We start from the raw sequence: 15,755 nt of genomic DNA on the forward strand, positions 1-15,755 counted from the left end.
CATGATTGAAGGAACAACTATGAGACGCTTTCAAAGAGATGTTTTAGAATGATTTTAATTTAATTTAAACGAGGAACCCTGAAGGGAAAAATGATTAGTAGTTAAAGAAACTGGAATGAGTTGCATCCGAGATTTCGGAGGATTGAGACCTATTGGAAACATAAAGAAAGTTGGCATTAGGAACTGAAATACAGTATTACGATTTATAGGTTAGATTGGTTAGTAAGAGATAACAAAGAGATATTGATATGGAAAAGGAAATTAACGAGTACGGGAAAGTTTCACCCTAGAAGTATATATATATATATATATATATATATATATACAAGATCAAGATGGGTTTGTACTCATGGTGGAATGTTCTGCAGACTTCTAGGGAGACATTATTAAGTGGAAAACGGGAAAGAGCACTTTAAGAGCGAAGGAAATCAAGGAGAACCTTGAGGACAGAAGTACGAGAAAGTGCGGTTATGAATTGATTAAAGGAAGTTATGTGACCGTCGACGATAAGAGGAAGTTTAATAAATTAATAAGGTTGGCCAAAGGTAGACACTGATGGCATAAGACAGTGGAATTGGAATAGAGATACGATTACAAAGGACACATGATGAATATACGAGGAACATATATACATACGAGCAAGCTATGGATAGTAAAGGGAAATAAGAAATGAACGAAGGAAGAAAGAAAAGGGTGTATTTTACTAAAATTTCATGATGAGAACAAGAATCGGCGGGACATTAGAAGGATTATGACGCATGATTATGATACAAACAATTAGTTAAGAGAAACTATGGGACACTATGAGCTAAATTAAGGAAAGGACGAATCGTGAGAATGAATGAGATAGAGTATTGACTTTTATTGGTATGGTATAAACCTAACTCGGAATCGAGAACCAATAGTAAGAGGAATCTCAAGGGTACTGGTGAAAGGATAACTATGAAGGATAATTACGGCTGAAGGAGCATGGTATAGTCGGGCACTCTATAAAGAGCCTAGCGAATTCCGATGTCACCATTGATTCATTAACCTGGGGAATATTAGGCATGAAGGAAGGAAGTGGTTTGAATTGTGTCCAATACGTGTGAACATTTGACTTGACGCAAGAATTAATTTAGCAAAAGAGAAATAAGTCAAACCATGCGATCAAAGTAACTCCGACATTATATGGAATAGAGGAGTTGAAGGATCGTTAGGGTCGACCAGATGACTACCAAAGACGGTTAATACTTAGATGAATTACAATATCCCCAAGTACAGAAGAAGGAAATGTATTGCTCTAAGGAGTTAAAATTCGAGATGAACTAACATAGCAAGGATGTGCTAAAGAAAAGTGAAAATGGACTAAATGCAAGTATATTATAAGGCAGACATGGAAAAGGAGGCATGACAAGATGATGAAGATTTAGCAAATCAAAGGAAATAAGTTTTGTCAATGCGATACATTATGTTCCGGGCTATGATTCGAATCGCTCGTACCAGAGACATTTTGGTTACAATTAAATATGCAGCAAATGTTCCCCAAAAGGTAACAAAAGAAGTGAGAAGGCCTACAAGTGACCAAGGATAAGTATCAGGGACAGTCAGGTTTACTAAAGAGAAATCGTAGCACTGGAAGAGATGAGAGTTTTAAAAGAGGAATATTTATAGGAATTTCAATGATCGTCAAAGGAAAGGAAGACAATATGACTATGGGTAGCACGGCAACAGTACTACCTAAGACTAGAAAATACCTTCCTGCATCGTGAAACCATAAGTCACCGTTTATATTAAATTGTGAGATTATATGTCATAGGACCATATAAATAATCGTCCTGATGAAATGGCTAGTAAAATGGTGTGGGGACGACAATAAATATTTGAAGAAGAATGGAAGCTAGTTAAGTCTCAATTAGCCGCTGGTATAGGAGAGCTAAGGACTTAAAGAGGGAAGCATACTCGTATTGAAAGGAAGTTGTGATTAAGTATGATTTTATTTTATTCTCATGCTTATGAGTTATTTTGTAAATATGTTAAGATTTGAGGAGAGGAAATTGGAGGAAGGATTCAAACATGGATTTGAAGATATTTTAAATAGTAGATTAGCTTGATATATGATTATTAGTATGTTGTAAATATAATCTTGTTATGGGGGATAACAATGATGATAAGAAAATGTTGTATACAAGTGTATAAGGAGTGGTGCTGAGGTTGTTGTATGGGTTGAATTGAGTCCCATTTGAATATAAATCCCTTGTCTATGGTATTTTTGATGCATTGGATGAGTAATCTGAAGTAAAGTAATTAATGAGAATAATAAACCATTAGCAAGGAAATACAATTGCAAATCATCTAGGCGCTACCATAGGTGGAACTATGATGACATTGTAAGGAATTAAGGAGTCCGACCAAAGAATTAAAAAGGGGATGAGATGATTTTTTGTAAAATCGATTAGTACTAAGAGGGATAATCTAAAGTAGCACTAGAGAAGCAAGCAAGGAAAAGTGCCACAACCGAATAAGAAAGTTGTCCACTAGTAGAGAAATAGAGGGCTACGAAATAGGAGGGACTAAGTCAACAGAAGGTGAAGTCATGGAAGTAGACGAAGATAAGATCACAAGAAAAGGGTTCAAGGATATAAATAAAGGAGATGGACATTTACGGAATTAAGAGATCCGCTTGATTGATAAACTGAAATGACAGAGAAGTGCATCAAACTATGGGAAAGACTTATTAAGTGAGAGTCGGGCAAAGGTTAAAAGTAGAAGGAGAACCCCAAAGGAAATGATCAAAGGATATCGCGTTTGATTGGAACAAGCGGGTGATAATGAAACCTCATGGAACAAGAAACATGATGGCTCTTATTGGAAAAGGGATGAATGAAGGTTACAGACAAAGGGAAGAATGAAAAGATTCAAATTCGTTGCATGACAAGGAATCTTGGTTATTCTTCGACAAACTTCTGAATTCACCCCTAATTTATTAGCCGAACTAAGGATTAGAAACTTTATGAGTAAATTGGAGGAAAGGAATCATTAAAGAAGAGATTTAAGATGTTTTGATATAAGTACAAGAATTACCGTTAGCTAGCCCAAGTGCAAGAAGTCCAATTAAAGAAAAGAGGAATTAAATGAGACATTTCGGTGTTAAACTAGTTGAAAGATAAAGTACCGCAAAGATTAATTCGACTGCTATAGAAAGCAAAGGATGCTACAATATGACCAGTGTTGAGGTTATCTTTAAGGGAGGAAGAATAAGAATAAGTAAACTCCAAGAAGACAAAGGCATGGGATATCTATAAAACGTAAGAAAGATACGTGGAGATCGAAGAAAACAATAATTTCTGAATAAAAAGAAGATGGGATCAAAATTGGATAAATGTATGTGGTAAGTACTGGTAAAAAGGGCATATCGGAATGTAAACGATGGAGGTTGAAGAGACAACGAGAACGATAAAGCATGAAGAGTTAGTAGAGTGACTGATAATAAGAAAAGGGACGACCTTGAGTACGGGCTTAAATTTTTGCCACAAAAGAAGAAGGATAAACTGCGTAATTTAGATAAGTTCAGTTTTAAAAGAGCAAGTAAGACTGTAAGTAAATAAAGTAAATACCAACAAATGCAGGTAAGAATATTGACATCCACCTCAGAGTGAACTCTTCTTTAACATTCGAGGACGTATGTTTTTGAAGAGGGGGAGAATGCTACACCCTGTAGTTTTGTACGTTGAGATTTATAAGTGCTAGTTGTTCCATTATGGTCACTGGAGTTATTGTCAAATATATATGATGTTATACGTTCTTATCTTATGTTTATGAGGGTTTAAGTTCATATAATAAGCTACGGAAGGATTGGAGGGCAAGTGAATCAAGGAAATTAAGTTTGTTGGACTTTGGAGAAAATATGAGGGGCAATTTTGGTTTAACTTGGAGAAATAATATCTTTTAGTATATGCGGAGTGTTGGAGCAAAGCAAAAGCCTAAATTGAAGTTCATGAAGTCTAGTTTCCAACGCAACAAACCGTTCGTCAATAGGACAACAGAGTAGAGAGTTATGGACATTACGAGTTAGGTAGCCAGAGCAGGAAATAACCCTTCCCGAACGCGACCAAAGGGCCGCGAACACGAAGAGGAGTAGGGATTAACCCTTCGCGAACGCAACCCAAGGCCGCGATCGTGAAGGGCAAATCCTAGGTCGGTGGAAACCGATTCTAGAACCTTATAAAAGGGGGTTTACCCCCTCATCTTCCATCCCAACACCCCTAAACACCTCCCATATTTTCTGGAATATTCCCCCAACTTCCGGTTATAAACTTTTAGCACAAAGTAAGTGGAAATTTCTAGATTTAGGTTCGAACAACGTATAGTTGTGATTATAATATCGTATTGCGGCAAATCTGGGCTTGGATTCAAGGTGAAAAGTGAAGATATTGCGGTTCCAGCGGAAGTACGGTATGAATCTTCCCTTATTAATATTGATTTAGGTTTATTTATGGAGATAAAGTTAGTAAATAGTCATATTATAAGTTGGTTAGTTGAGAAATTTGGAAAACATCGTGTGGGATGTTTTAGGGAATTTATTGGTATGGATAATGGTGTTGATGATGTTGGTATTGTTGTTGTTGATTGGTTGTTGATATTATGATTTCGGGCTAGGCATATAAACAGGGGAGATGCTGCCCGAATTTTGGCAGATTCAAAATGGATTTAAATTAAGGGCTTAAGATGAGCGTATGATGATGATCCTAATAATAGTATGAATGCTTGTATATGTAGATTACGAGACTACGAATGATCTTAAGTGAATTGCAAGACAGGAAGTAAGTTGGAAGTCGAGAAATTATCTTCCAGGTATGTAAGGCCAATCTCTTTCTTTCCAAAGGCATGATTCCTTACTTGTGAACCTGTACATGTCTTCCATAATGTCCTTATTCCCAAAAGCTAGAGATTCATGATTCTTAGAGTTCTTATGATGCTAAAGATAAATCATTTCTATGATGACCATGATGATGACTACGATGACTTCATTTATAAATATTTCAAAGTATATGGATTTCATGTTGTTGTGAGATTATTGAGCCTAGTTTCGGATTTTCTGGATGTCATTCATTATAGTTGATCTCACCTTATGCTACTCGTTCCTTCAAGGTGGGATATACCGATGATGATTATTCCATAATATAATGGAAAGCTACCGACCTTACGTCACTCCGATAAAGTTATAGCTTTTATTTGAGCTCTCATGCATGCTATTTATATATTATATTTTATATATGTATGTATGGGAATCTGGGGAAAAGGGCAGGCGTTATATACTCATAACCACTTGATCAGCTGGATATCATCCCAGACGCAGGATTTCCGAACGGGGGATATATGGGATAAATGGATCAGGCCGTTTGTTCCGCAGTAATATAATATATTTATGGATCAGGCCGATCGTTCCGCGGCAATATAATATATTTATGGATAGGGCTGTTCGTTCCGCGGCAATATATATATAAAATGATGATATGATATATGGATCGGGCTGCACGTTCCGCAGCAACATAAAATATTTATGGATCAAGTTGCACGTTCCGCAGCACTATCATTTATATATGTATGAAAAATGTTTTTGTGAAAAAGGTAAGCATGCATGGTATCCGCCTAAAAGGCATTCAGATGTACATGTTATCTTTATCTCATGTTATGTTTCATATTTCTTATTATGTTGCAATTCATGCCTTACATACTCAGTACATTATTCGTACTGACGTCCCTTTTTGTGGACGCTGCGCTCATGCCCACAAGTAGGCAGGGAGACGGATCAGACCCATAGGTGTTTTATCAGCGGATTCTCAAGAGCACTCCACTTACTTTGGAGCTGCAGTCTATTTTGTATTGGTCCTTATGATCATTTGTATTCTATGTAGAGGCTCGTAGACGTGTGTGTACAGTTAGACGTTTTATAGCTTCACCGGTTCATATTATAGTATAATATATTGGTAGCGTTGTCGGCTGCTGATGATGGGCATAATTGTTGATGATTATATAGAGATGCGCTGTTATCTTGTGGTATATGTCCTTACAGGTTATGAAAACCATGAGCTACCTTTGGGGTCTACCCAGAAATGATTATGAGATGTATGCTTAGAGGTACTCTGTAGCTTAGCTCCGAGTGTCCGTCATGGCCCTCTGTTTGGGTCGTGACACAGCGCTTCAGTGGTTCGGCCATGCTTTCGCGCGCGCTTCCGCTCCAATGCAGTCACAGACTCCAGAAAATTCTGGTGACTTCCTAAACTTGGAATCGATCCCCGGAACTATCCCAAAACCTCCCGGACATAAACCAAATACGCAAATATATATATAAATGATCTACGAATGCACTCGTGGCCTCAAAATTCCCATTGAAGGTTCCATTGACCGAGTTAACCCCCGATACCTCAAAACTAACTTTTCAACTCAAGTCCCAAAATGCACCCGAGTGCATTGGGAACCGAACCAAATATGCACACAAGTTCTAAACGACCATTCAAACCTCTCGAAATCGATGGATTTCCGATAAAGGTCTGTTTACCCAAAAGTCAATTTTAAGTCAAACCTTTTTCGCTTTAAGCCCAAATTTCCCAAAAAGTCACCCAAATCATATTCAAACACCTCAGGAAGCATGTCAACGGTCATCTCGGGTCAAATATGAGCTAAACAAGCTCGTGGGAAGGTTCAAAAGCATCGATAAAGAAGTAACAAAAATGGTTCGAAACCGATACAAACAACTAGCTCTATTTGAGCAGAAGAGGATGATTGTCGTATGTCACGGACAATTTTTCCAACAAAGAATGGCACCCGCCTTCAACAAGCCAGTCAGAGCTCTACTTTTTCAAATAGAACAACTAGTACTCAAGCGAGTGTTTCCATACCAAGACGAGTACAAAGGAAAGATTGCACCCAACTGGCAAGGCCTATATGTGGTCCGCAAACTACTTTCTGGACGAGTCGTAATACTAGCAGAAATGGATGGCCAACAGTGGCCCAAAGTAATCAATTTAGACGCAATCAAGCGGTATTACGCGTGAAGACACGCTTTTTCAGTTTGTAATCGTATTGTTTGCTTGTAGCCACTACATTAAGACCTATCTCTTATGGCAGAGATGCGTAGAAAATCCATATTGGATTTGGTCTTCCCTTTTGTAATAGATAGAAAAACCAAATGATTTTCTTGTAATATGAACTATGCAATGACCTTGTTTCCCAAGGTGGGATACGTAGGCAGTCTATATAGGACTCGGTCGCATTATTAGAAAAAATCAAATCAATCATGTTGTTCTGAACTATGTTCGACCTGATTCCTGTTTCGACAGGATATATAGGCGCTCCTCAAGCTCGGTCGTACCAATAAAAAAAAAACCTACTAAGTCATAGAGGTAAGACTTCAAGAGGAACTCGGAGTTGGCATGAGAGTTCGTCACACATATTCAACTTGGGCAGAATTTTTGAGAGGATCTCAAAATTTCCTTCACAACAGTCCGACCCAAGAGTTAGCCAACCCAAAGCCCTAAACCGGGCAGAATTTTGAGATCCTCTCAAAATTTCATCCATCAAGATGCAGCACGAGAGTTTGTTTGAAACAAGACTTTAAGCTAGGGTAGAATTTTTTAGAGGGCCTAAAAAACTCCACTTCAGGAAGCTTGAATCCCAACCACAAGATACGACAAAAGATGGAGGATTCTCCTTCAAATGCATATGTCATGACAACTATTTCAAATGGTTTTTAAAATTATATTTTTTACAATCCGAAGGTTTGAAAAAACTTATGATCAATGATTTATGAAAATGTTTGTTACTTTAAGATAAATCCATCTTTTGAAACTACCAAATCCAAGAGGATCGGGTCCAGGAATAAAGCCAAGTAGGCAAAGCAATGACGCTACAGGAGTCAACAACGTGGATCAACTTTGTAGAAAACTAACACTCCTTCAATGCAGGTTTTCGGTGTCATCAGGAGGACAAACATTTATTGCTAACTTTGTTTGTTCATGATGATAAGGCAGGTAAAGAACGACTCATCAGAGGAGAGCCCAGACCACGCTAAGCGTAAGGGCCGCAAAACATGAAAGCATTGCAGGGGCGATCCGATTGAGCCAAAGAGGCCACACAAATGCAAAAGCGCCACAATGATGGTCCAATCAAGCCAAGAAGATTATAAAGGATGGAAGTGCCGCAAGGGTGGCCCGAATTAAGCCAAGGAAATTACATTAAAGCAGAATTCCACAATGGAAAAAATCTAGCCAAGAGGACTATAAAAGAACGAAAATGCCACAAGGGCAACAATCTAGCCAAAGAGGGCTACAAAAGGATAAAAACACCAAAAGGGATACAATATGACACAACATCATGATGACAACATTATCAAACCAAGAGGGTCACACAATGAACAAAGCGGTATATCAGACCAAGAGGGTCACAACCGACATAAAGGATGAAAGAAAGTCGATCCAGCCAAAAGGGTCATATTTGTCATATGCATGCCAAGAAGGCCATACATTCAAACATATGCATGCTAAGAGGTCCATTCATTCCAACATATGCATGCCAAGAGGGTAATTTATTCAAACATATACATGCCAAGAGGGCCATTCATACAACATTGCCAAGAGAGACATTCATACAAACATTGCCAAGAGGGCCATTGATATGCATGCCAAGAGGGCCATTTATGCAAACACTGCCAAGAGGGCCATTCATACAAACACTGCCAAGAGGGTCATTCATATGCATGCCAAGAGGGCCATTCACACAAACACTGCTAAGAGGGTCATTCATACAAACATTGCCAAGAGGGCCATTCATATGCATGTCAAGAGGGACATTCATATAAACACCACCAAAAGGTCCATTCATAAAAACATTGCCAAGAGGGTCATTAATATGCATGCCAAGAAGGCCTTTCATACAAACACTGGCAAGTGGTCCATTTATAAAAACACTGCTAAGAGGGTCATTCATACAAACACTGCCAAGAGGGCCATTCATACAAATATACCAAGAGGGCCATTCATACAAACGCCAAGAAGGCCACTCCATGAAAACAATGACCAAAGGGGTCAAACAAATCAACGGTGCAAAGAAGGTCATCTACTCTTAAGTAGATAACCAAGAGGGCCATGACATTAAAAACCATGCAAGGGTGGTAAAACAAAGACACAAGGCTAGGATGGTCATTTGAGTCAAGCGGTGCCAAGAAGGTACAATCACAAAACCATGCAGGGGTGGTGAAAACAAAACAAAGACAAGGAGGTCAACCACTGTTGCTCCCAAACGCATACACAAATATACGTGGTCGTACAAGTAATATAGGATATTTTAAGTCCACATATCAATCCCACAGGGACTTATGATTAACTATTTATTAAATTAAACGATCCTAATTATCCATACAAGAAATAAAATCCCAAGATTATATTTATAAACTAACTAAAAATAAAAGAAAATAAATAATCAACTTCAACCAAGAAAGAGCGATTTTTTATCGGAGAAGAGATATATGTAGGCTATGACCACTAACAATCCAGTTGAGTCTTCAAATCGTTCTACCTATGGGTCACTAGTTGACAGGTTGATGTTAGCTTTATGAGTATCTTCCGAGTTGCTCACAAGCCTATAGATGCTACTATAACACGTATATTCCTATGGTCGCCAGAGGTAACAAGAACACATTTACTTCTCTGTATTCAACTAAGCAAGGCTAAAGGGTATAGTCCTATCCTCATTAGCGAAATGATTAATCGAACAAGCTTTATTTATTCTTATTACGCATGCAAATTTCCTATCCCTAGTTCAATTCACACGCCACAGATAGTGTTTAACTACTTCATCAAATAATTAAGATCAAGAATAGATAAATAACCCAAAGATGAAATATCAATAGATAGAAATGATTATCAAACGTCAACTTTTATGTTTGTATCAAAACCCTAGGACTAAAGAATTTAGCTCCACATAGACATGGAGGAAAACCAACAAATCATCCGAATAAAAAAGTCAAAATAAGTATTACAGAGAAGAGAAGGTAAAACCCTGTAACTATGGCCTCCACGGCGGCACCGAGCTCTCTCCCTAGGTCCAAAGTTATGAACTAAGGGTTTCAAGTTATCCAATGTTATGTAAAAATCATTTAGAATATGACTTTTATAGAGTACCAAAAGGCCTGGGCTTTTCAAAATCAAATCCAACTCGGACCAGGAAAAAATAGCGGAGGCGCATCACACCCGCGTCACAGGTGCAACGCGGAAGACCAACAGAGATGGATTTAGAGGCTGTTTTCTTCGCGTCAGGCGCGCGGCGCGCACTGATGACTTGCTTCTAGATATGTATGTTTTGCTTCTTCAGTTCTTAATTTCAATTTGGTCTCTTTTCTTGGCTTCAACTTGGGGGGGAAAACACCAAAGGGTGTTCGCCCCTTTGTCTTCTCCCTTTTTATTCATTTTTCTTCGTTTCTTTTTCCTTTCATGTTTTATTAAATTTTGCTTCGAATCTCTTCATCTTTACATCGCTTTATTCCGACATAGTAAACATATAATATTAAGCACCAAGCAATATAATTTGTACTCAAAAGACGATTAAAAGTACTAAAATGTGAGGCAACAATGGCTAAATATATGTATTTTTTACCGAACATCAACCACAACACTACCCAGCAAATGGAAAAAGGTTCGCTGCCGCCAAGGAGAGGAGTCGACTGATCAAACCATAGCCAGATGCATGCGCAGCAAATGTGGAACTGTCTTAGGTCGCTGGTTGAGATAGGGTGCCGCGAGAGTCAAGATCTCTTGACACGGGTTGAGGGCCACTCCATAGTACTTACAGCCACAAGATTGAGTTTGGAATTTTTCTTATTTATCATTGCTTTATTTTCCAAAAAAATCTGCAACTGGTCGGGCACCTACTAGAAAACACAAAGGCATTCCCGCATAAGGGATACACTTTTCTCCCAATTGAGTCAAACTACAAGTGACTTGATTCCTAAGACCAGGGATATGTAGGCGGACTCAATACCAGAGAGCCAGTCACACTCCAACAGATCACTCTGAGTTTCTCAATTTTAACACTGAAAAATTTGGGATTTTATTTTGGAACTTGCATTAGAAGTCTAATTGAGTCGAACTACAAGTGGCCTAAATTCTTGTAAATCCTGAGATATATAGGAAATCCAAAGACCAGGGTTCAACCATAAATTTGAAAAATTGCATTTAAAAAGAGAAGTATTTTGAAATTGGTCGGCCAAAATCTGGTTTGTCAAATTTCAATGATTATGGATGGGCTCCCCATCCCCAAACAGTGAAGGGAAAGTTGTTGACACCTAATTTTGGCCGTCCAATAATTTTATTTAATTATTCGGAGTTCTTCAATCTCAAACCAAGTTAAATATGCATTTTTACAAATCAAAAATGATTTTACGTAATTATTCCGATGACATTTTGCAATTTCATTTGGAAAAATATTCTCAAATTTATATTCTCTGTTGTTTTGCATGTGTTTCTATAATATCAAGTGTCTTTGCCAAATTTAGTTTCAAATTGACAAATATTGTACTCTGTTAAATCAAGAAAATTGATCAATTGAACAGATAATCGATCACGTCTCAATTTTATGATTTATTTGTCTATATTTTCAATTATTTCAAAAGTTGATTATAATTATTTTTTTGTTAATTGCATGAGTTAATTGTCTCTATAATTGAAATAGCTAATTGTCTATTATGTGTTAATTAAGGCCACAATTGAAATAATCAATTCTTTTATGCATTTGGTCATATTTGAAAATGGTTAATTAGTTTCTACATTTTTAAAATATGGCAATAATTGAAGTAGTTAATTAATTGGCACACTTTTGAAATTGGCTATTTGATAAAATTTGTCAATTGTACGATGATCCCCTTATATACATGCATATACATGAGTATACACATATATATATATGTGTGTGTGTGTGTGTGTGTGTGTGTATATATAAAAAAAAATTGGCCTCAGATTTCCTTTTTCTTTAGGACCGAGTCTAGTCCAAATATATGGCCAAACCTGGCCCATATCCGCATATAACTCAGCCAAACGACCCTTCACAATACACAAAACACAAATTTGTGTTTGAACAGGATTGAAACCCTAGCCGCCTTTGAATTCTCTCTCTCTCTCTCTCTCTTCATTTTTGCCTAAAATGGAATCAGTGCAGTGTACTTGTGCCATTCTCTTTGTTGTCCGATCGTATTTATAGTATTGTGTGCCTTGACTCTTGTACAACCCCCCACCCCACCTCAAGAATACCATGAAAATTCTAAGTGAAGATGTATGATCTGTATATATATGAGTATGTGCACTAGATATTTTTATACTGATATGCTATACTTTGCTTGTTTACATTACCCTTCCTTCTCTTTTTCCTTTCATATCTGGTATGTGACCAAGATATACATCAGGTATACGAGATATACATACCCTTTATATACCTTGGTATATATTGAGTTGTATATCATGTATACCCTTGGTATATCGTGACATTTTTGGTAAAGTGAGATTGTTTCTTAATCAAAGTGGGCCCATTTCCCGTTTATATTATCTCTTGGGTATTTGATTTAAACTCTGTCTGATTGTTTGTGCATAAGGGCCTGTCGGGCTTACTTGTTTCCCTTTAAATGTATATTTGGCCTGTTGCCTCTCTTCTTTTTAATTCTATGTGAACTCGTTCTTTTCTTGGAATTTACTGGATTCATATTGCATAATTCACTAGAGTGTGGCTGAATATATGTGTATTCGATGTGTATCTGTATTTAATTGCTCTAGTTCATGTTAAGTTAGTTATTGAGTATAGATACCTTCTAACCGATATTCTCCTTTTCCCTGCCCTTGTTTTGCGTGGAAACACTGTCGTTTGGCCATTTGGACCAGTCCTTTGCATGCCACTATTGGGCCAGAGGCCCAACATGTTTTTTCTATTGAGTCCGAGTAAGAGAAACGATTGAAGGCCCATCCATGGGCGAAAATGTCAACTAGTGGGCTTCGGTAGGCCTACCAGCCTAACTCTTTCTTTTTCTATTTATGTATATGCATTCGTATATGTACATGTATGGATGATTGTGAATATTGAAACCTAATAGTTCTAAGATATATCACATAGACTGGATAGGAAACCTCTAAATGATTTTCAAACCTGGACTAAAAACAGATAAGTGATGCATGTAACACTTGATAATCTCTTTTAAAGCTGAGATGGTATACGGAATATATATATATATGTATACAAATTTGAGATATACAACATTTGAATACTGATACGAATTTGATACTATTTTGAATTGAAAAGCCTGCAGTATTCTTTAAGGACGAAGACCAAAAACTGCATTGATTTTTCGAAAAAATGAAGTATTTTTTAAAGTTTCAAAAAATAACTTTAGTTTTTTTTTTCAAACCTTTTGGCCCCAAGCCCAACCTTAAGTTAATCAAACAAAGGAGATACACTAAAAATTTAGTTTGAGCGAACTGTTTTAGAAGTAGGATATGGTTGACCTTGAAAATGGTAAAAATGGATAGCTATACTTATATTCAAGAGAAAACCTTTTTTTATACTTGTATAAGCCCATGGCATATTTACAAAGGAGATACACTCAAACTATTTTATAATAAACTTATAAGGATTAAATACATGACAATAGACCAAAATTAGTGGAACTCTACTTTAGAGCAATCTTAACTGTGTTTTTTGACCGAAAATGAAATGACTTTAAACCTTATATACTTTTTCTAAGGGAAATCCATCCCTTCATCTTTTTATAAAGGACTTTCTACCAAAAAAATACTTTATGGTATGCCTTGACAATTTTAAAAGAATAAAACCATTTTAGCAAATAATTAGGATTAATCACACATTAAAACTTGAAGGTCTACCGTATTTTATGGATCCTTAATACCAGGGTGCTTAAAACCTTGGGAGGATAGGAAAGAGAATAATGAGCCCATAGTATAGGGGCATGGAGATTAGGAACTAAAGGAGGTCAACCATTTCAATAAATTAATAAAAGCATCGTAAGCTCGCAAGCTACAACATTCGAGGACGAATGTTTCTGAGGGGGGAAAGATGTTACACCTTGCACTTTCAGAGCATGAGCATGCCACATACTTCACCATATTAATGGAGTATCAGAGACATCCCATGATGTTTTGGAAAGTACAAGCCATGGGAAGTACGTAACAATGAAGTAAATGATGAATTACGATCTCGTAAGTCGTAAACGGAAAGGACAACCTTGAAACCACAGGACATGATCATTATCAAGTATAATAAATGATAAATATCATGTATGGGGAGTTTTGGAAGATTCCAGGACCAATCAAATCGAAGAAAATAAGTTTGTCGAAAATTTGAAAAACGTTGACAGAATTTTTGACAGAATTTTGGGTCGAAATTGGAGGGGTATATCTCTGGGTATATTAGGATTTTTAAGGTGTTTCAAGAGCCTAAAATGAAGTTCATCGAGTCTAGTTTGCAATGCCACAAACCTCCCGTCAAAACAATATCAGAGCAAGGAGTTATGGCCATTTTAAGATAACCCTCCAAACTGCAAAATGGCTTCCGCGGGTCCCACTTGGGAAAGTCGGTGGAACTGACTTTCAAGGGGTATAACCCCCCCCCCCCCCCCATAAACCCCATTTTTTCTGTATTTTACACTCCCATGAGTTTTAGAAATCTCCTAACACATCCCCCAAATATTTATAGCCCATTAAATCAAGAATTTAACAAGATTACACTAAACTAGTCCATGAAAGGTGATTGTTCTTGCTTCTACTTGATGTTGTGGTGAGTTTGGTCTTGAAGAAAGTTGGTGTGGTTAAATTTCTTCAAGTATAAGGTATGTTATTCATCCTATATCTTATGTTGAGTTGATTTGAAGGTTTAGAAAGTCTTAAAATTGAAAATAGTTATGGAGGAAAGGTCATAAAGTGTTGTGTTGTAGTTGTTGTGTTTATGGACTGTTTTGAGCATGTTGTGGCCATGTGGTTGGGCTGATTTACATTTATATTGATGGTATCCAGTGTTGTTGGTGTGTTGATGAGATTATGCTCCTTGATTGTGTCACGACCCGACCAGGGGCCGCGACGGGTACCCGGGGCTAACCACCGAGCACCCCTCAATCTACTGCTTATCGCTCTCATTTAAAGCTCTCTTATCAACATCAAACTCAAATTGTGAGAAAAACATCTTTCATTCAGAAACATAAATACTTGTATATGCACAAGCCTTTTGGTCATTGCAATAATATATATATATATATATATATATATATATATATATATATATATATATATATATATATATATATATATATATATATACATACATACATATACATGCACGTGGTAGCAACCTCGTGAGACCATACCACCCACACTGTGTATCTACGAGCCTCTACTAGAGTACTAGATATATGGACGGGACAGGACCCCGTCGTGCCCAAAACATACATGTACATAAAAGGAAAATCATAAGCACCTCCGGAACAATGGAGAGCTCTCAACAGCTAACAGCTCCTACGAGTCTGGAGCAAGATCACCTCTCTGTCTACATGTGGGCATGAACATAGCGTCCAAAGGAAATGGACGTCAGTACAAACATTGTACTGAGTATGAGAGGCATAAACAATAATATCACATCAATGAAATAAAGGAAGCATCAATGAGGAACATCTGTATCTGACTATCACATAGAAAAGGAGTGATGCATGCTGGCTTACTCATAGTCATCGT

Source organism: Lycium barbarum, chromosome 5, assembly GCF_019175385.1.
Source record: "Lycium barbarum isolate Lr01 chromosome 5, ASM1917538v2, whole genome shotgun sequence".
In the NCBI taxonomy this organism is placed as follows: Eukaryota; Viridiplantae; Streptophyta; class Magnoliopsida; order Solanales; family Solanaceae; genus Lycium; species Lycium barbarum.